Source organism: Lissotriton vulgaris, chromosome 2_2, assembly GCF_964263255.1.
Source record: "Lissotriton vulgaris chromosome 2_2, aLisVul1.2, whole genome shotgun sequence".
Classification (NCBI taxonomy): domain Eukaryota; kingdom Metazoa; phylum Chordata; class Amphibia; order Caudata; family Salamandridae; genus Lissotriton; species Lissotriton vulgaris.
The window spans coordinates 289,897,267-289,918,858 of record NC_141688.1 but is presented as its reverse complement, the minus strand read 5'-3'; the positions used below and the strand labels follow the sequence as shown (position 1 = coordinate 289,918,858).

Sequence of the window (21,592 nt, the reverse complement as noted above, 5' to 3'; positions counted from 1 at the left end):
TACTTGGATCTTGCTGTGCGAAGTATGGCTAAATTGTCTGTGGAGGGCACTTGTCTCCATTGCTTCTCCAGAAATCTTAGCTGCTTCCTTTCCTCATAAAGGGAATTGTTGAACCAAGGTGCTGAGGGAGTGGGCCTTATCCTTTTGCTTTTGAGTGGAGCGGCGTCATTAATTTCAGCTGCAAGCACTGTGAGGCATTGGGAGGTGAGATCGTCAACAGCTATGTTTGGGTCTAGCCTTGGAAGTGAAAGCAAAGCTGATTCACAGAGGGGGCCGACATCAATATTTTTGGCATCATGGAACCAGGAGATGGCCCTCTTGGGTTGGCCAAGAGTTATCGAGTGTGAGAGTTGAAGAGAGAATGGGATGAGGTGATGGTCAGACCAATCTACATGGATTGGGGTAGAGGTAGAAAGCATGCCTGCTTTAGAAATAACAAGAGTACTGCAGATGTGGTCGACAGACCTAGTGAGTACTGCAGACTTGCTCTTCAGAGCTAGACAGTACTTCAGACATGCTCTTCAGAGCTAGAAATTACTGCAGATGTGGTTGTCAGAGCTAGAGAGTACTGCAGACATGCTCTTCAGTGCTAGGCAGTTCTGCAGATGCAGAAATAGAAAGTACTGTAGATGTGGCCTTCAGAAGTCGAAAGTACTGGAGAAGTGGTCATCAGAGCTAGAGAGTACTGCAGATATGATGTTCAGAGCTAGTGAGTCCCGCAGATGTGGCCTCAGGGCTAGTGAGTACTGCAGATGTGGCCTCAGAGCTTATGAGTACCGCAGATGTGGCCTCACAGCTAGCAAGGACTGCAGATGTGGCCTCATTTGTGGGAGAGTAATATTATGTTGCATGTACTGTACTTCTCATCATTCAAACTTCTGTCTGCTGTCTTGTTGTTATTATGCGGTTTTGTAAAACTGAAAACAGTTCAGGTATGACCGTAAAAAATGAACAAAGAACTTCAGGTGGGGCCTTGAGAAATCAATTTACTATTTGAGGTGCGGCCACCAGCTTTCTTCTTACAGCCGGTGAGGCCTCCAGAAGTAAGCACTAGTGCGGGCGGCACCGGATTCTAAACACAGCCTCCAGAAGTGGGCAGAACACTGGTCTTCAGGTGTAGACAACGGAGTAGATATGCACTTCAGTTAGACACAAAACTTTAGAGGGGGCCTTTAAAATGATTCCAAGAGCCCTGGTGTGGTCACCAGAACTCTAGTTCTCGACTGCTCAAAGTAATTCATATTTCTCGATCAGTGCTTGGAATGGAAAAATAGAAGTGCAGGTACTCAGTCCGAGAGAACTTGCTTGCTTCTGAGAAGTGCCGGTTCTCTCCAATTAAAGGTATTACATTTCTGGTGAGAAGTGCCGGTACTCTCCCTCTCAAAATAAAAAAGTACTGGTACTCAGTACCGGACAGTACCAGGCCGTTAAAGCACTGTTCCCAATACTAATTCACCACTAATATGTTTTGTGTTTCAGAGTAGCGTGCTACTCACTTAAAAGCACCTCAACGCCTCATCAGGGGTAGTAAGCACTATATAAATACAATTACCTTACTTCTGCTCTTTCAGGGCCTTCTTTTGTGACCACAGCCGCACAATTGTGGAGTCAATTCTTCGGAGCAGTAGACAATCCCTTGAGTCAACTCTGCAATATTTCAATATTACCCACCGTGGCGGCGCAGCGGAGCCCTGGGTGCTCAGAGGTAGTTACTCCAGCAGCTCACAGCCCTGCAGGGGATGGAGTTATTAAATGTCATGGCCTCCCACTATAAATAGAACATATCTTCAGGACTCTGGACTCTGTACAGTGAAGAGAAATGACCCCCGAGGGGAGGGATTTCCTGGTCCCTTAGTGCCCTGGTGAGTGAGTTATTACTGCGCCTTGTACTCGAACAAACAGGAAATTCCTGAGCGCGAGCTGTCACCGCCGTGATGCTGCGCACGGAAAAATGAAAGAACAAGTCCGGGCAGACAGATAAGAGGGCCGGGGCTGCCCCAAAATCCTGTTTCTGGCACCTTCGCTCCCACCTGCTGCGCAGCAAATCGCAATTGGAGGCGTCATTTTTTAATAATTGTCGTCGTTTCCCTCCAGGCCATGAATGCGCCGCACCCCCTGTGCATATCATGTAACACTGAGCTCTGACTGCGAATAGATGCAGAATTTATCGTCTCACGACTTTGAGGTGGTGGCATAGAGCCATAATGACACTAATCGAAACCTGATCAATAAACACTTTATTGTGGGAACACACTGTGGTGATAGTTAATGAGGTGTGGCGTGTTCCCAGTAGGACCGCTCCAGAGCTGCTTTCACTGTGAACCTCCCCCCCCTTAAGAAATGGTTGCATCCAGTAAAATATACAGCCACCCTCTGCAGCTTGCTCCGCCCCACCCCCCCCAGCCACGCTTCCCAGGCATGAAACAAAACGTGGAGGGAGGGAGGGGTGTAAAAACAAGCACTTTAGTTCCTAGACTTCCCATGGGCTTGTAGTTTGAGATGGTGAATGTGCACATAGTTCAGAGCTGTACAAGGCGGCCAGCTGTCTGTGAGCTTTTTCTGCAGCAGTCTGCCCCTTAATATAAACTTAGAAACTACCATTAAACCTCCATAAAATGAAATTGTCCTGTTCTCTATTTTCAGGTGCCTCCTCCTTTCACAGTTGGCAGAATCAAGCTGGGTTTTCTAAGTCCCATATGTTGTGGAATGTTCACGGCTCCCATATGCACGTGTCTTAGGCCTGGCATCTGTTGGCGTGGTTTGGTTTCCCCTGTCTTTTTGCCCCTGACCTCCTGGTTTTAACTGTGTGCTGCTTTACATTTTTGCTGGTGTTAGGTCTCTGGGCCCTTTACCAGTGCTGGCCAGTGTTAAGGTGTATGTGCTCTATGTCTAAAATGTAATGGTATTTGGTTTCTCCATGACTGGCCTATTTGAGTTTATAGTAAGTTCCTAGTCTAGTGCACCGGGGGTGCCCAGCGCCTGCCAATCAATTGCTACTAGTGCCACTTGCCAGGCTCAAACCTTCCCTTTTAATACAGATACTTATATGTACCCCTACGGGACGCCCATGGCAGCCCCATGGACAGGGTGCAGTGTATTCAAAATGTTAGGCATGCACAGTTGTGTTTCACACGTCATGGTAGTGAAAAACTGCTAAATCAATGTTTCACTACAGCAAAGCCTATCTCTCCAATAGGATAGCATTGAAGCTGGCTGGTAACATCTTACAAGCGTGTCTTCCAATTGGGAGCTGATAGAATATTGCAGATTGGTGTCTCTGGACTCACAATTTAAAAATACATCTTTTTAGTAAAGATGATTTTTGAATGCAGGTCCAAAAATGACACTTTTAGAAAATGGGCATTCTCTTACTTTGACCATTCTGTGCCTCTGCGGGTCTCTGAATACACGTCTGGGTCAGGGTGGCAGTTGGGCTCTTGTGCATTGACACTAGATTGTCAAACAAAGGGCGCTGAAGTCTGACCTGCATATCCTGATACCCATCACCAGGGTGATGGGGCTTCCTGAGCTAGAGTGCTGAGAGTTGACACTTATCTCACGCTAAGAAGTCTCCACTTCCAGTAGTGTGTCTGGAGTCAGCGCAAGGAAGGGCAGGGTCTTTTGCACTACTAAGACTTTTGTTTTAAGTTTGTCTACTTTAAATGTGGAAATGGGTATAAGTACTGGACCTGTGGCACCATAATATTCAGAACACTTCTGGATTGAGGACATTGCACCATGAAGAAGAGCTGTGTTGTTGCCAGGAGGGGCTGACACTTTGCTCCTTGCTTTGCCGTGTTGGCCTGCTGCTTGCGGCTGCTGTCCTGGGAGTGAAAGAACTAGACTTTGCCTCCTACATCTTGCTTTCTAAGGTTCTCCAAGGGCGTGAGTTGAGCTTACCTTTTGTGGAAAGTCTCGGGGCCATCAAAGACGTCATCTATCAGCACCTGTGTTCCTCTGCTGAGAGCCCTACTTTGCCCTACTTTGCCAAAATGGTGCCAATTCCAGACCATAGGCCCTTGGAAGCGAGTACTGGTGTAATGAGAAATAAAATCACCGCATCAACCTCAAGCGTCGTTCGGACCAGCGCAACATTGCCAAAACTTGACGCAATGACTGTGGATTACAGTTGCGGCCGGCATGACTCATCGTTGACCGGGCGGGTACAGGGGGCCAGGGGGGTGCGAAATGCAAAAACAATATATAGGCACTTACTTTGCTGCCGGGTCTTTGAAAAGTCTCTCACTCTCTCTCTCTCGGACTCTCCTCCCTCTTCTCCTCCTTCTCTCTCACTCTCTCTTCTCTCTCACTCACTCTCCTCTGTCTCTCTCTCTCCCTCTCTCTCTCTCTCTCTCTCTCTCTCTCTCTCCCTCTCCCTCTCCCTCTCCCTCTCTCGCTTTGCCTGGTGCTTTGCAGGGTAAGATAGGTTTTGCTGGAAAGCGGAGTATCTCAGCTTTCTAGAGTTACCTCCCTTTTAGCAGAATTCTCTGTAAACACATAGAACGGGGTTGTTTTTAGTCTCTCTGTGCTCACAGAGAAACCAGGTAGCTGTTTCCTGGTTGCCAGTCCAGCAACTGACTTGTGTCAGCCAGGGGAGTGATTCAGTTAGGGGGCTTTGGAGGCTGGAATCAATACTTAATTTATCAACAGGAAATGCCTCCTAGACCATCAATCAAAACATCATTCAGAGGAAGAAACCCAAGTACTGTTTCTTCCAATGTCTGCGGTTTGACCTATAATTAGTTGATGCTTTCACCGGATATGTACACCTGAATAGATCACACTAAAATGAATATATTCATGGGATTCTGTATGGAATGAATCAACAGTCCTCTTAACTTGAGTTAGAGCTTTTTTATTGCCTTTGTTAAAAAATTGTCAAAGAAACATTTTACATATATTACTTACAATTATGAACAAATCAAAAAACGACAAACAATACATGACATTACTAGTTTACAAAATTGTGTCCTACATTGTCCAATTGTTGGGACATTTGCCACTTTAGTACACTAATCTGTAGTGCTAGACAGTACCAACTGGCCCTATGATGGTGGGGGGCGGAGCATTCGTTTGTGGCACGAGATGGTCCTGAAGTCCATCTCCTGTGATGCACTGCTTTATGTGCAGATACAACAATTAATGATAGCTCTTGGACCCATTGTAATAGCGCCGGCGCATTTCGCCCTTTGTGGTGGGCCTGTGATGTGCTTCAAGGAAGGTCTTCTTCAGGGCTGTAAGCTTTAGGGACACTTTGGATCAGCTTGTTCCTGTGTTCTTTTGAGGAATATATATGGTTTCACAAGGGCTTCTGTTTAATTGGGCGGTCCTTGGCGTTAGTTTTTGTGGAGGCCATCCAACTGTTCAACTCTGGGGTCCGGCTTGTTTGGTGCCTTCGACCTCCTCTGCAGGGAGTGTTCATTCGAGAGCGGGTCATTTCAGTGCGAATCCTCCATCTCGGCCTCTCTCTCCTTCGTTATCCTACTGCGTACTCCCCGGGTCAAATGACGTCACTGTGTTACTCTCATAATTGCATCAGTTGAAGGATGTCAACAACCCCCCCTTCACCGCCCATAGGGAAGAGCGTGGGAGTCTCATGCCTTACCCAGGGAGCTAGGGGGGCGCTAGGGAGAGGGGAGTGGGCACTGGGGCAGCACCCACTGTAGGTTGCTCAAGCACCGGGTGCTTAGGCGTGACCTTCACGTCCATAGTGCCTAGAAGTGAGGGCTTTAAACGTAGAGGTTCTTTCAACCTTTAGCTGTGCGGTAACGGCCCTGAAAATGAAGGGGTGCGAGATAGAGACTGTGCCATGTGCTTGAGCTAAAGAGCCACTCTACAACTACATGACACGCCTCACTTTCAAGGGACTGGCCATGCTTTGCACGCTCCTGTGACGTACAGATGACAAACTGCACCCCGTACCGCCTGAACTCCTCTCTGCATAAAAGCTGCCGGGTCCTTCGTAAAAGTGGGCGGATCTCACACCATCATCACATGTCGGCGCCAGGGAGTTCTCGCTTACCCCTGGAAATAGTCTCTGCCTCTGATTTGGGCCTTAAACCTTCATTTCAACTACAAGCGGTGATTAATATGCGTTTAGGGCGGAGGCTGCAACAAGGCGCGCTGTGGAACAGTCCAGTCTAGGCATGGGCGGATTTTGCGGATTCGCAATCCGCGAATTTGCGGATTTGCGGATTGCGAAAATCCGCAAAATCCGCGAATCCTCGCGGATTTTGCGGATTTTTTTTTGGGGTGTTCGCACGGGTTTCTGCAAGTTCGCGAGGGTTTTGTGCAATTTCGCAAATTGCGAACTTACTTGTCAGGTCGCCAGTTTTGCGAACTAGTTGTTTCTACGTGCCCAGCCTGTTTGCAAGCCTTTCTTCATCACTGCCACCCTCTGTCACCACTGGCACTCTCAACTTATCAACTTACTTGTGAAATCAAATTTCGAATACACACGTGCACACCACAATATGGAAATATCCAAAATAAGAATTGCTACATTTTTGGGAAACAGGAATTCAACATTGATCCAAGAGAGCCCACAGAGAGGCTTGTAGTTTCATGTACCACTGACTCAACCTGGGCACAAGGGGTGAAAGCAAGGAAAAATGGGTGCAGGCCTATGGCACAAAGCTCACTGCCTGCCTTCAAAATGGCCGCTTGACCCCCATCCACATGGCCAGGAGGACCATGCCTCAAAATGGCCCCACCCAACATAGCCAGCCCCCAACCCCTACACCAAAAAGTCAAAAAAGACAACACAAATCACCACAATCCAATGCCATCCATCAAGTTTCAGAAGGTTTATGCTGCCTGCTGGTGGTTTTCTGGTGCAGAATTGCACTTTTTGCAATTTAGCGAGTGCGAGATTGTTGCTTCACGACGCGAACGCGGCAAAATACCCGCTAAATCACCAAAACCACCCCAAAAGTCGGAAAACACACACAAAAATCACCACAAAGAAAATCAACTTATCAACTTATTTGTGAAATCAAATTTCGAATCCAAAAGTTATTACAAATGGCCCACCACCAACATAGCCAGCCCCCAACACCACCCCAAAAGTCGATTAACACACACAAAAATCACCACAAACAACATCAACTTATCAACTTACTTGTGAAATCAAATTTTGAATCCAAAAGGCCTCAAATCCAAATATCCAGCAGCATCCACAAAAAGTAATCCTTCCCAGTCAAGATCGAATTGAAAATGGCCAGGAAAGGAAACAGGAACAGGAAGTTGGAGACTGGGGCACTTCCTTCACCCCTCCCCAATGGGAGGAACTTGCTGGACAGGAACAGGAAGTTGGAGACTGGGCCACTTCCTTCCTTCACTCCTCCGCCATTTTTATTTTTTTTGTAATTTCGCAAGTGCGAGATTGTTGCTGCCCGCGCCGCGGGCCGCGAGCAGTGCGAACACAAGCAAAAAATCTGCAGCGCGCGGATTTTGCGGGAAATCCGCGAATCTCGCGGATTGCGGATTTACCGAAAATCCGCAAAATCCGCGAGCGGAACGGATTTTACGCCCATGCCTAGTCCAGTCTTGGGGATTGCTCAACCACCTTCCCAGAGTGAAACTCGGCTCTCAACAGTAGGTCCAAGGCGAGCCGTAACATACAGATCCCTTCTCTACGGCATCTACCAGTGCCCAAGGGCGTAGCTTTGGGAAGGGGGGGGCGGGGTCTTTGGAGTGATACACCCTCCTTATAATGTCTTTTCTGAGAGATAGTTGGTTATAGGTGCTTTCAGTCAGGCATGGTAAGGTGTCTGTTGGATTTCACAAGGAATTTTTTACACAAATACAGACAAAAAAACACACATTCTCTCCCTCTCGACTTTGAAAGTCTGCAAAAATGTTTTTACACTATATTGTGTTTTACCTTACTTAGTACCCCTACCAACCAGCATTTGTCTCCCTTTCATATGCCCCGCTAGGGTCGCTCCTGTGCAATGCTTGTTGTATAATGTATTTTAACTTTATATGCCAGCATAATTGTTGGAAAATCCAAAGCTCCCCCCTCCCCTTCTCCTCCCCTTTCTTACCACCAAGCTCTGCCCCTGTAAGTGCCATTAATAACACAGGCTCCCACGCATGCCAGAAGTTTTAGCAGGGCTCAAGGCAAACATTTCATGCAGGCCCAACACAGCAGGGGCACCTGTTCCTAAGTTAACTAAATAAATCCTTCAGCGTAGGAGAAAGCATGGAAGGCCCCGCATCAGGATACAACATCTAGAGGCTTAGCTGTTTCAGCTGGCTCGTCCGTAATAAGGAGGGAAGGCTTGCCACAAAACCTATACATATATTTTGTAACAGGAGTTTGACGACCTGTTCCAGTCCCCTTCAACCAGAAGCGAAAGTGGGCGTGGTTTGAGGGGCACGACAAGCCCATATTATTTTTTTATTTAATTAAAAACGTAACTTCAAAACCTCTGTTGTCCAATGGAAGCGCCGGTCGTTCACATCCCCCCGGTCTCCCACATCGCCTGGTGCTTTGCAGGGTAAGAGAGGTATTGCTGGAAAGCGGAGTTTCTCAGTTTCAGCGATACCTCCTCTTTTCCATAATTCCTCGCCAGCACAGATAAGGGGGCAGTTATTATTCTCTCTGCGCTCACAGGGAAACCAGGAAGCTGTTTCCTGGGTGCCAGTCCAGCAACTGACGTCACTGTGTTACATAATTGTATCAGTCGAAGGACTTCGCAACCCCTACCCCCCAGGGCAGAGTGGGAGAGCCTCCCGCTCAGACCCAGGGGGGTTGGGCCGGGGATGGGTAATGGTCAACGGAGCAGCACACACCACAAGTTGCTCCCGTGCCAGGTGCTTGGACGTCACCTTCACGTCCATAGCACCCGGCAGTGAGGGCTATGAAAGTAGAGGTTCTATCAACCTCTAGCTGTGCTTAAGCCACCCTGAAAATGAAGAGGAGCGATAAAGAGACTGTGCTATGTGCTTGGGCTGTAGAGCCGACTCTACAACTACATGACACGCCTCAGTTTCAAGAGAAGGGCCCTGGTTTGCATGCTACTCTGATGTACAGCTACGAACTGTAATGGAATGGGTGAATACGAGGTCAATGAATACCATGATATGTGAAGGCCCAACAACGGCAATACCAATAACTGCAATTTTAACATATGTCAGAATCTGTGCCCGCACAACAATCTCGAAACCGGCAATAACGTGGTCAATGTATGCCATAATGCATGCAAGCATAACAATGGTGTTACCAGTAGAAACAATGTCGATGTGCAACATGATCTAGGCATGCAGAACTATATCAATATCAGTAAAGAAAATGTCTATGTACGCCATGACAACTGTATGCAGGATGCTGAGAATGTCAATGAAAAGGTAATCAATAAATGCCATATTATTTTTAGAAGTTCTAATGAACTAGTATCATTGCTGTCGGATTCACCCAAGGTGACTTCCCTATCAACCCTGAGTCAAAGATACATGTTTAGACATGTCGTGCATCCCAAACCCAAGCCTAAGGAGTGACTGGGCACAAGAAGGGTCTCACTTAGCCCAAAGACAAATGCGCACCCTGGGAAAACCCTGACCGATCCCACAGATAGAAAGTTGCACCACAAAGAGGACAGACAAAATTAGCCCCAATGAAACACATTTGGCCAAACGGTACGCGCTCCACATAAATACCACTAGCTAGATGGCACATGTAGATAGGAACAATGGGCAATCAGGACACGACATACACACCACACGTAGTGATCGCGTGCTCCCCACACCAGTTATCTGGACACACACACCCTGGCCCACACTAGGTCTCTCCAATGTCGAGAGTCATCATCTGTGTCCTTAGCAGATGCCCAAACTTGTTAATTTTTGACTAAGATGCTTTTTCAAGAATGCAGAATTATACCTCACAAGATCTGTATATTATCAGCTGAAACTTTGTACGAGACACTTTCTGCAGACACTCTCTGTCGAGACTCTACTGGCAACTGCGTTGAATTAAACTTACTTGTTCCTGTTTTGCCAAAAGGGTATTGTCTTTTCATTTCTTGAAGGTAAATTCATATCTGAGCATCAACAGCACCCAATACTGCCCTGAGCTCTTGTCTGCTTAAAAGCTGCAGGATACTTGGTAAGAGTTTGCAGATCCCACACTCTCATAACATGTCGGCGCCAGACAGTTCTCTCTTACTGTTGTGAATATGGCTCTGCCTTTATCATGGTTTGGGCCTTATGTCTTCATTTCAACTACACGCGGTGATTAATATGTGTTTATGGGGGAGGCATCAGCAAGACATGTTGCAATAAGGAACCATTGACTCTTGGAGATTGCTCAACCACCTTCCCAGAGTGGAGTGTGGAGCCAGGGCTTGACCCTCAACAGTAGGTCTAAGTGAGCCGTAATAGCTTCCTTCTGTGCGGGTAGCTCCAGTGCTTAGGGGCGCAACTTCAGGGGGGTGCTTGGTAAAGCACCCCCCTGGTAAATAGTTGGGTATAGGTGCTTTCAGTTGGACATGGTGAGGTGTCTGACAGATTTCACCAGGAAGGTTTATATAAACACAGACAAAATAGCATACACACTTTCTCCCTCTCTGCTTTGAAAGTCTTCAAAAATGTTGGTTATTTTACAAAATATTGTGTTTTCTCTCACTTAGTAACCCTATCAATCCGCATTCGTCTACCTTTCTGCTGTCCCTTTAGGGCCTCTCATGTGTAATGCTTGTTGCATAATGTATTTTAACTTTATATGCCAGCGCGATTGTTGGAAAATCTAAAGCTCCAACCCAGTCTTCCTCCCGCAATCTTACTGACCAAGCTACGCCCCAGCCTGTGTCATTTAATAACACAGGCTCCCATGCATGCCAGAAGTTTTAGCAGGGATCAAGGCAAACATTTCATGCAGGCCCAACACAGCAGGGGCACCTGTTTCTAAGTTAAATAAATAAACCCTACAGCGGAGGAGAAAGCATGGAAACTCCCGCATCAGGATCCATCTAGAGGCCTGGCTGTTTTACCTGGCTCGTCCATAATGAACAGGGAAGGCTAGCTTCAAAACCTATACATTTTGTAACGAGCTCGAGGACCTGCTCCGGTCCAAACAAAAGCAAAGGTGCAGCACCAAACACAGACAAGGAAAAAAGATTTTTAAATCTGTGTCCACAAGTATAGTCTTCAAAGTTCTACTTTTTATTTTGATACATATTTAAAACATGATCAGGACGATCAAATAACAATACAGCTAATGCGTTTCGACCTTATAAAGGACTTCTTCAGGGCACAGTAAGTTTGTATATTTGAGCCATGTGATAGGCAGACCAATGAGTAAGAATAGTCAAAGTGTGTAGTGTACCTCTGTCAGCTTGTCTAATTTATAGGACAAGCAAGGAATTCATCGTAAATGTAGTCCAATGCGCTAAGCGGACCAAGGAATATAAATAGCCAAAATGTGTGGGTTACTTCTATCAGCTTGTCTATTTTATATAACAAGCAAGGATCTCCTCAGATGTAGAGCAAGAACAGTGCTCCAAGCAGCCGAAAAAATTAATGCCAACAATCATATCAAATTTACCCAAATGTTCAAATAAATTTGACTTAGCGTTAAGTAATTGCACTGTATCAAGATGAGACAAGAATATATATGGTCACTCCATAGTGGAATAGTCCATGGTCCAAAACCGAATTCAAAAGGAGCCCATGTGGTAGGCATAAGTGTCGTAATCAGCCAGATTCAGGTGATATCCTGATTCATAGCGTCCGCTCACCGTGGATAACAAAACTCGAGGACCTGCTCCAGTTTCCTTCAACCAGAAGTGAAAGTGGGTCTGGTTTGAGAGGAACAACATTCCTCTGCTCAGGGCAGATTTCAGGGCAGTGCGACTGGTGCAGCCGCACTGGGCGCCAATCTATGGAGGAGGGCGCTGTGACCTACAGGGGTACTGTGTTTAGCAATAGCTTATGATAAGAGAGATGAGGGGCACTTTTGCAGGTGGTAGGGAAGAGAATTAGAGGAGGTGGCCATTGGACCGGGGTGCCAAAAGTGATTGATGCACCAAGCACCACCAGCGCTAAAGCCGGCTCTTCCTCTGCTTTAACCCAAAAGAGAACTGATCTGGGACATTATTTGAGAATCCTCAGCTGCAGTGGAAGGCATGGGAAGTCTCCTGTGCTGGTATGCTGTGGGAGAAACAGACAGCTCAACAAGAAACAAGGCGTCCTGACAGGCTGCCTGCTGCTAACAGAAATGTAAATGTGCACAGCTGGTTAATCTGGAAATGTAAAGGCTGCTTGGAAGGCGGTGTTGGCTTTAATTAACAAAGTTCACTTGAACTTTCCTGATTGGCATGGATTCTTTTTGAGAGGTGATGCAAGGGTGTAATCTACTGACCTGTGAAGTGCATGCTTTTAATGAACAGTTATAAAAAAATATTTCTACTAGGTACACTCGAACTCTACTACTATGGAGTAGTATATTTTGGAATATAATCTATATTTTGCAAGTAGTTTTTCATATTAAAGCTAAATAATGCTCAGCATTTTGTGGCAGCTTTTCTCAAACTGTGTGTAAACGCAAGATTAAAATGGCTTACATACTCACAGTGCTGTCTGTAACAGGCTGAGACCTCACTGCTATAAAAATATACAAGTCATTATTCTCCAATGCACCAACGAGGATTACATTCTACGGCTATCTGGTTGCAGACATGTACACATGTGCAGTACCTTCATTAACCGATAAAGGTACCAATAGTGCATTTCCTACTGACTAGCGTAACTTTAATTTATTTTTCATTTAACCCCTCGCCTGCGGTCGGAATTCCGCTCCTGTGCGGCACATTCCGATCGTTGGCATGGTCGTGACGGCTCCCGGCCGTCATCTGCACATGAGCACTGTGTGCCATGACGGACGGGAGCAGTCACCAGCATGCAAGGGGTTCAAGTGTACGTTATTTAATACGCAGTTACCTGAAAGTGAAAGACCAAAAAATGAGTTGAAGAATATTTTGGTTTTAGCCACTCCTTTGACCCCGCCCCCATGCACACTTGCCCCTCCCCATTGAACTGGAGTCACAGTCCCCTTTCCTTTTTTTAATGACATCGCCTGCTGCCTTCAACAAACCTGCTACAGTCACTATCTTTAAATGTGCTCCAGTCCCTTTCATAAGACAAACTGTGATCCCCTTTCAACACACTCGCTCGATCCATCTCGATCAGACCCCCTGAGTCCACCAGGATAATAATAATAATAATAATAATAATAACAATAATACGGCATTTTATATAGCGCGAACAGCTACCTCAAGAGGAGGTGTCCCGGCGCTAGGAAGAACACCGTTAACCAAGAGGACTGAAGTGATGATGCCTAGCGCGGTTGGGTAAAGAGCCAGGTCTTTAGCAACCGCTTGAAGCAGATTTCAGAGGGGGCTTGCTGAATTGCTGGGGGCAGGGTGTTACACAGTGTCGCAATATTTGCCCTACAGACTCCCCAGCCGAGCCTTTTTCACTCGTGGGACGGCAAGCCGAACGCGGCAGTTAGAACGTAGCACACGGGCCTGGGAGTATCTCGGGAGCCGAGTTTTCAAGTACTTAGGGCAGGTGCCAAACAGAGATCTAAAGGCCAACGTGAGTGCCTTGAATTTGATTCTGCTGGCAACTGGTAACCAGTGAAGTGATCGAAGATACGGAGAGACTGAGTGCTTAAAAGGAATCCGCATTAACAGTCTCGCAGCCGCATTTTGGACCAGCTGAAGTTTTTGGATTAGGTATTTTGGTAAGCCCAGATAGAGGCCGTTGGCGTAATCCAGCCTAGATGTCACTGTATTGTGAAGAAGGTTGCCAGCAAGGGATTTATTTGGCGCTAAGAATTCAACAGTGTAGTACAGTCTATATTAATTAGACTTGGCAGCTGAATGAAACAGCAACTGTTCAACTTGTTATGAATCTGTTAACCCAAATCTATGGAAACTACCACACTAGCCCCATAGAACTACAATAATTAAAACAGATTCTGTGAAAATCTTGTGGTTTCAAACAGTAAATGAAATATTGAACACAAGAATGAAGGTGAAGCAACACGAGGAAAGTTTGTTCTTAGAAAAAATTATTTATATTCATCCAGAAATAAATCATCAAAGAAAATCAAGGGTGTACAGTTATTGACAAATGCATATGTTTCTTATGTAAATGGAGCTGATGAAACAATCCATAAATACAGAAGAAAACAATCCAGTCTAAGAAAAAATTAAATAAAATTGACTTCTTTAAAAGATGATGAATAGAAAGCCAAAAGTTGGAGAGGAGACTTGGATTGAATTGTCGACGTTTCGGTCTCAGTGGTGTAATCCAGAGACCATCATCAGGACAAGGAGATAATGCAATAAGGATGACCCCTTAGGGAAGCTTCAAGTCTGCCCTTTGATTATATCCAAAAATCCAGGTCAGCAAAAGATTTGACTCTTTATGTTGAAGGAACCTGTGGTGTGAGGCTCAGGATCCAAGATAGTTCGAGAGCGAGTAAATCACATGAAGCATCCACTCTGTATCCGCTCACTCCTCATTGGATACAGAGTGGATGCTCCGTGTGATTTACTCGCTCTCGAACTATCTTGGATCCTGAGACTCACACCACAGGTTCCTTCAACATAAAGAGTTAAATCTTTTGCTGACCTGGATTTTTGGATATAATCAAAGGGCAGACTTGAAGCTTCCCTAAGGGGTCATCCTTATTGCATTATCTCCTTGTCCTGATGATGGTCTCTGGATTACACCACTGAGACCGAAACGTCGACAATTCAATCCAAGTCTCCTCTCCAACTTTTGGCTTTCTATTCATCATCTTTTAAAGAAGTCAATTTTATTTAATTTTTTCTTAGACTGGATTGTTTTCTTCTGTATTTATGGATTGTTTCATCAGCTCCATTTACATAAGAAACACATGCATTTGTCAATAACTGTACACCCTTGATTTTCTTTGATGATTTATTTCTGGATGAATATAAATAATAATAATTTTTTCTAAGAACAAACTTTCCTCGTGTTGCTTCACCTTCATTCTTGTGTTCAATATTTCATTTACTGTTTGAAACCACAAGATTTTCACAGAATCTGTTTTAATTATTGTAGTTCTATGGGGCTAGTGTGGTAGTTTCCATAGATTTGGGTTAACAGATTCATAACAAGTTGAACAGTTGCTGTTTCATTCAGCTGCCAAGTCTAATAATTATAGACTGTACTACACTGTTGAATTCTTAGCGCCAAATAAATCCCTTGCTGGCAACCTTCTTCACAATACTTTGACTGCCCAAGCCCGCAAGGGTATATTGGGTTACCCACCGCTATTACTAGATGTCACTGTGGCATGGATTACTGTTTTTCGGCAACTCTCTGGTAGAAGTCTCAGAATCTTGCGGAGATTCCTCAGCTTACTCAAGCAGCAGCCGACTACTTGTTGGATGTGCGAGGTAAAGGTCATCCCACCGCACTCCCAGATTTTTTGCCGTTAGGCTGGGTGAGGGGGCTTGTCCCATCTGTGCTGGCCACCATAGCTCTGAGGGTGGAGGGAGGCCTATACTAAAAAAAGATCACTTCCGTTTTATTAGCGTTGAGCTTTGATTTATTCATATTCATCCAACAGGCCACATCTTGGAGACAGCCCTTGAAACTCGAGAAGGACTCCTCCGACTCCTCTGAATACGGAAATACCAATTGGGTGTCATCGGCGTATGAAATTGCCTTAACACCCCAATTGGCAATCAGCGTAAAGAGTGGAGCGAGGTAGATGTATAACAAGAGGAGCATTTCTTTATATACCACTTATGCAAATGCCTTCTAACACAAATATTACCAAACCACATAATTTCATCAGCACCAATCAAATAATGGTGAAAATTAACATGTTTATTAAGGACTAAGATTTTTGTACAAGTTTAGAGCCTTGAGGGACGCCACAACTGAGGTCTTTGGGTGTTGAAGATACAGTCCCCAACGGCACCTTCTCTGTTCTCTGGGACAGATGCGAATGTATCCACCCCAGTGCCTGGTCACGGATGCCTATCTCAGCCAGTCGCATCAAGAGTCTAGCATGATCAACCGTGTCGAAGGCGGCCGACAGGATAAGACCCACTCCAGTGTCTCTCCATCAGACTCGCTCCAGACCAATTCAGAAAACCCATTCCAGCGCCCCTCAACAGACCTGCTACAGTCCACATTGGTCAGACACGCTCATGTACACTACGATCAGACTTGCTCACGTCCCCTTCAACAGACGCGCTCCAGTCTCCTTCAACAAATACACTCTAGACCCATTCAACAGACCCCCTCCAGTCATTAGGCAACATATTCCATGTCGTGTTTACAACATGGGATGTTACAGGGCTGGTCACTACAGTGTGGTTACGTAGCAGGTAGGCTATTTTGACCTTTTTATAATAGGTAGTTTACCACACAGGTAAGTACTTTTTAACCTACATTATTTTAATCTTATTAAAAAAAGGTATTTAAAGGTTAAAAGATGGATGTGGGCTGCATCTTGGTACTTGTTGTCTTCCTCACAACAGGGGATGTTACAGGGCTGGTCACTACAGTGTGGTTACGTAGCAGGTAGGCTATTTTGACCTTTTTATAATAGGTAGTTTACCACACAGGTAAGTACTTTTTAACTTACATTATTTTAATCTTATTAAAAAAAGGTATTTGAAGGTTAAAAGATGGATGTGGGCTGCAACTTGGTACTTGTTGTCTTCCTCACAGATGATCATTAGTGGGTTCTGTAATGTCTGTAATAGCAAATCTTATTCCCAAGTGGGTTGAATAAAAGAAGGGAAACTGCACCAAAGCCATTACGTAGCTCCACAATACTGGGCTCTCACTTCTCTCAGCGCTCGTGCTTCAAGCGCTGCAGAACCGCGTTCTTGCTAATGTAGCTGTAAGGAGCCAGTGAACAAGGACTGAATTGTCTGAAATGCGCTTGGCTGTAAATAATGGATTTCAGTGGGGAGCTGTGGCCGCTGCCATCTGCAATAAATAAGGATTTCCCTCTCAACTTGTGGGGTCTTCACTAAAGGATATATTATATATATATATATATATATATATATATATATATATATATATATATATATATATATATATTCGGGATAGGATTCCAGTTATCTCAGTCTCACACTGAAAGCATCCAGGCACTCACGAGCAGAGTTTTTTTTCAAAGCTTATTTATTCAGCAATTCCATCTATATATATATATATCCCGACGTGTCCGCTCCTGCCCAGACAGGGTTGGTGCGAGTACCGGGTGCCGGAAACCCGGAAGTAGATCAGAGAAGTGTCTCCCGGTATTATTCGCCGAGAGGACAGAGGACAAAAAGACTCGCACTCCAGGATCCGTGTTCAGAATGTGTTTATTGGCGACACGTTGGCCATTTTACAGCTCAGCGTGGATAGCATTGTGCTATTCCTATGCTTTAAGACTTTGCTATAGAAACGGCAAAAGACTTTGCCCCTTTTTATTTCGGCGTGGATGGCACTGTGCTAATCCTACGCTTAAAGACTTTGATAGAAGAGCAGATATTTGAGGTGAGCTGATTTAGAGTGTCGCTGGTGTTGAGCGTGTTGTATACAGAAGCTGCCTTCCACCTAAACTTGAGCACTACTGTGTTCTGCTTCTTTTTTGGCATATATATATATATATATATATATCAAACAGTGCCAATGTTATTATCGACACAAAAGCACTATATATCTATATATATATCTATATATATCTATATATATATATCTATATATATATATATATAGATATAGATATATATAGATATATATATAGATATATTTAGATATATATAGATATATATATATAGTGCTTTTGTGTCGATAATAACATTGGCACTGTTTGACGTATCCCAAGGGAGCCTTTCTAAAAAGGTGCTACTTTAAGGGGGCGCTTTGTTCAGCAATAACTTAATATTTAAAAGCACCTGCCTCAGAGTTCCTTGTGGGTTTAGCTTTCAGGCAGCAATAAAAATGTCAAAATAACTCTTGTAATTAATGTTGCAGCTAGAGTGAGAAATCACAGTTATGTCTAGTGTCAGTTTTGACTCACCATAAAGTAGCAGAGAGGGTTGCTATGCCTGCTGCAAATATTTTCTGTGGATAGCTGAGTGGATTAGTAAAGCCTGCCTTTAGCAGCGCTTTAAAAAAAAATGGAATGTATTGGGGAGAGGGGCTATAGAGAGATGAGGGGCACTTTTGCCGGGTGATAGTGAGGGAATGCGAGGAGGAGGTCATGGGGGTGGGTGAGCATCAAAAAAAGATTGCTTCACCAGGCGGCACCAGCACTGAAGCTGGCCCTGGCATAGAGTACAGTGTTGCAGAGTGACATAGAGAAGAGTTGCATAATGTGGAGCTTTGCAGAGTAGATAGGAGGGGCCTAGACTGGAGTGGTGTAGAGTGACTAAAGTAGAGAGGCCCAGAGTAGAGTGCAGTGGGGTGGTGCAGAGGGCAGTGGAGAAGTGTAAAGTATGCGTGGTTAGTGCGCTGACATTGCAGGCCGCACATTTTCAATGGAAATGACCCTTGGATCTGCGCACCATGAGGCAGGCACCTAGAAACCATGAGGCAGGCACCTAGAAACCACGAGGCAGGCACCTAGAAACCTGGGAGGCAGGCGCCTAGAAACCATGAGACAGTTTTAATCATGTAACTCTCCGACTCACAAACAATAATGTGTGGCAGTGACATCACCTAGTGTATTGATTTTTTTTTATCACATTAAATTCTTTATTTCCAGCACACTTCAGAGTTAACAAAAATGTGCTTGTGCTCCTAATTATTATATATGGTGAAATAATTACCAAATTCATGTAAATTTTGTTCTGTGACTCGAAAGAAAACACTTTTCGCCCCTCAGGATTCAGCAAGATTTTCACAGAAATCTTTTTACTCTGAATAGGACGGAAGATAAGTGAACACCAAGCTTCCTGGAAAACAGGGCCTGACATTTGACCTCTCTCTGCGAATGCACAGTAAATGTGGCAAGATAGGAACTAGATTTACAGTAATGTTACAGAAAGGAGCACTCAGGGAAAAAACAAGGGGGGTTGGTGTGAAAAGACTTTGCTGCTTGGGAGGGATGAACTTACCCTGGACAGCCTCAAGCAAATGTAGCCAGCAAATAGAAAGCTAAAAAAACCACAAAGCCAGTGGTAAGCACCCGGCGGAGCGCATTCCCAGGGAGTCTTTCCGAATGTACCCAAGAGGTCTCTAGCAAACCAGACAGCTGAGCTGTCTGCTGGGCTTTGTCCTAAACATGTGTGTTCCAAGCACACATCTGTAATGTTTAAGAATGCAGAGGATGAAACATAAACCCGAGTTGCCTGCGGGGGATGAATCTTGGAACCAGCGGGCGAGCCAAGGGCTTCTCCCAGTGACTCACTCACCGGTGATGTAGCTGCCTTTTGGGAGCTGAGCTGGAGATGACCCACCCGACTCTGCCCGCGTCCAGCAACAGCCCTGGAACCGATGGACCCTCTTTTATTGGCTGTCGGACAAAGGGTTTGGGACCAAGGGTCGGTAAGGAAGGGGTCACATCCTCGCAAGCCAATAGGCGTATGTAGCGCTATATAAAATAATGAAATCAGACTAGCAGGCGCTTTAGCAAGGTATGGAAAGCGCTATACAAGAACTATAGAGTGTCCCATTGGCCTCAAAGCATTATACACGAGCGCCTGGCAGCCTTGCAAGGGACAGGAGGAGCTACAGCTCTCACAGATGTCTTCACTAAGACCCTGGGCGTCGGGCCACAACAGTGTGTTACTAGCTGAAAATAACACGAATCACAAACCTGCGCTGTGTCCACGCCTAGGACCAGGGAAGGGAGAGCCCCACACGCCAGCTGGCACGACCCCCGGAATCTGACGGGCATCAGCCGCCCGGAGGGAGCGGTCACCCCTCAGCCGGCTCCAACCGGGACTGCAACTGTTGAGAAAACATATAAAATCCCCTTTTAGTGGAAATATGTTTCTTTCTCTTTTAAAATCGGTATCAGCAGTAATGACCTCATTCCCAGTCGCGTTCCTCCCGGTATGCACACACCCAATCTTGGCAAAAAGGGATCTGCGTTAAACTCAGCTACCCAAGGTCACACGGGCGGCCACAGGGGGAAGCCGGGATCCAGGCAGACGAAGGATCTTTTTGATTACTTTGGCCGAAATGCTTTCTAACCCCTGTGATGAATCCACGCAAGCAAACGCTCTGCTAACCTCAAACATGTTTTAGTTTCCGTGGGGTTCGCAGCCGGTTGCTTTCGCTAATTATCTAGAAGTGTTAATTGAAATGCCCCAGGCTCTTTTTTTTCATTGAGTTTCTTGTTTTTTATTTAAAGAAAAGACGCAATGGCTGTGAATAGGGTAAAAAAATACATGTATGTATACATTGCAAAAGTAAAACGAAAGCACTCAATAACACATTTACTGTTATATTATTCTTTCAACAAATAGCACACCCGTCAGCAGAGTAGCGGCCACCCCTGACCAGTCCAGGCCACGCCCACCCACTCAGTAACTAATGACAAAGACTGAAGTCCAAACAGGAGGTCAGGCCTCACTCACCACCCCGGTTTAAACTTCGTTCTACTCAAATATAGGGAGGGAAAAGGGTGACAACCGAGTGTGTGTGTCCAGTACCCTCATCCTTGGAGGTCACTGACACCCCATGGCCATCTCAGTATCTGTGACTCACTGACACCCTATGCCATAGGGTGTCAGCGAGTCACAGATACTGAGATGTCCATAGGGTGTCAGTGAGTCACAGACAGTGAGATGTCCATAGGGCACTGCCCTATGGACATCTCACTGTCTGTGACTCACTGACACCCTATGGACATCTCAGTATCTGTGACTCACTGACACCCTATGGATATCTCAGTATCTATGACTCACTGACACCCCAGGGACATTTCAGTATCTGGGACTCACCTACACCCCATGGACATCTCAATATATGTGACTCACTAACGCCCCATGGACATCTGTGACTCACTGACACCACAGGGACATCTCATTATCTGTGACTCATTGACATCCCATGAACATCTCATTATCTGTGACTCACCGACACCCCATGTGGAAAATAAACTCGGTGAACATTATCGGCGCCATCTTGCCCCTTTCCAAGCCCATTCGTGCGCGTAAGCGGCAGCCATTTTGAGCACCATGGCCTCCCTGCCCCTCGCTGATAGCCAGCGCGTCTCTCTCTCTCTCTTAACCTCGCAAGCATTCCCCCGCACGCTGACAACCCCCGCTCTCTCATGCCTTGGGTCATAAACCCCTCTTCAGCGCAGCTTCACCACGGAATCCCATCCTGTTCCCAGCGCGACACCTCCCCTCATTCCTTTCATGGCCTCAAACCCTTTTGATGCAAACCCCCTTTTCCTGTGTCCCAGTTTGTCTTCCTTGTTCCCAGGCCGCCACCTGGCCCTGCGGATACTGTTTATTACCCCGTACAGTAGGAAGTTTCCCCTCCCCATCAAAAGACCCCCGAACCGATCAAAGCCCCCACCCCATGAGATCCGATCAACCCCATGCATTCCGTGAATCGGCGGAATGCCCTGCTGTGCGACAAC

General features: G+C 45.7%; 1 protein-coding gene across 2 annotated transcripts in view; it reads right to left on the bottom strand.

The window, feature by feature from the left end:
* The window catches only part of TSPAN18 (tetraspanin 18), a 345,609-nt gene that overhangs the window by 222,054 nt on the left and 101,963 nt on the right, over positions 1 to 21,592 (bottom strand). For both annotated transcript variants that reach the window (XM_086959612.1, XM_086959613.1), the window contains exon 2: positions 19,814 to 19,947. The gene's annotated coding sequence lies outside the window, so the exon portion shown is untranslated. The remainder of the gene's footprint in view (positions 1 to 19,813; positions 19,948 to 21,592) is intronic.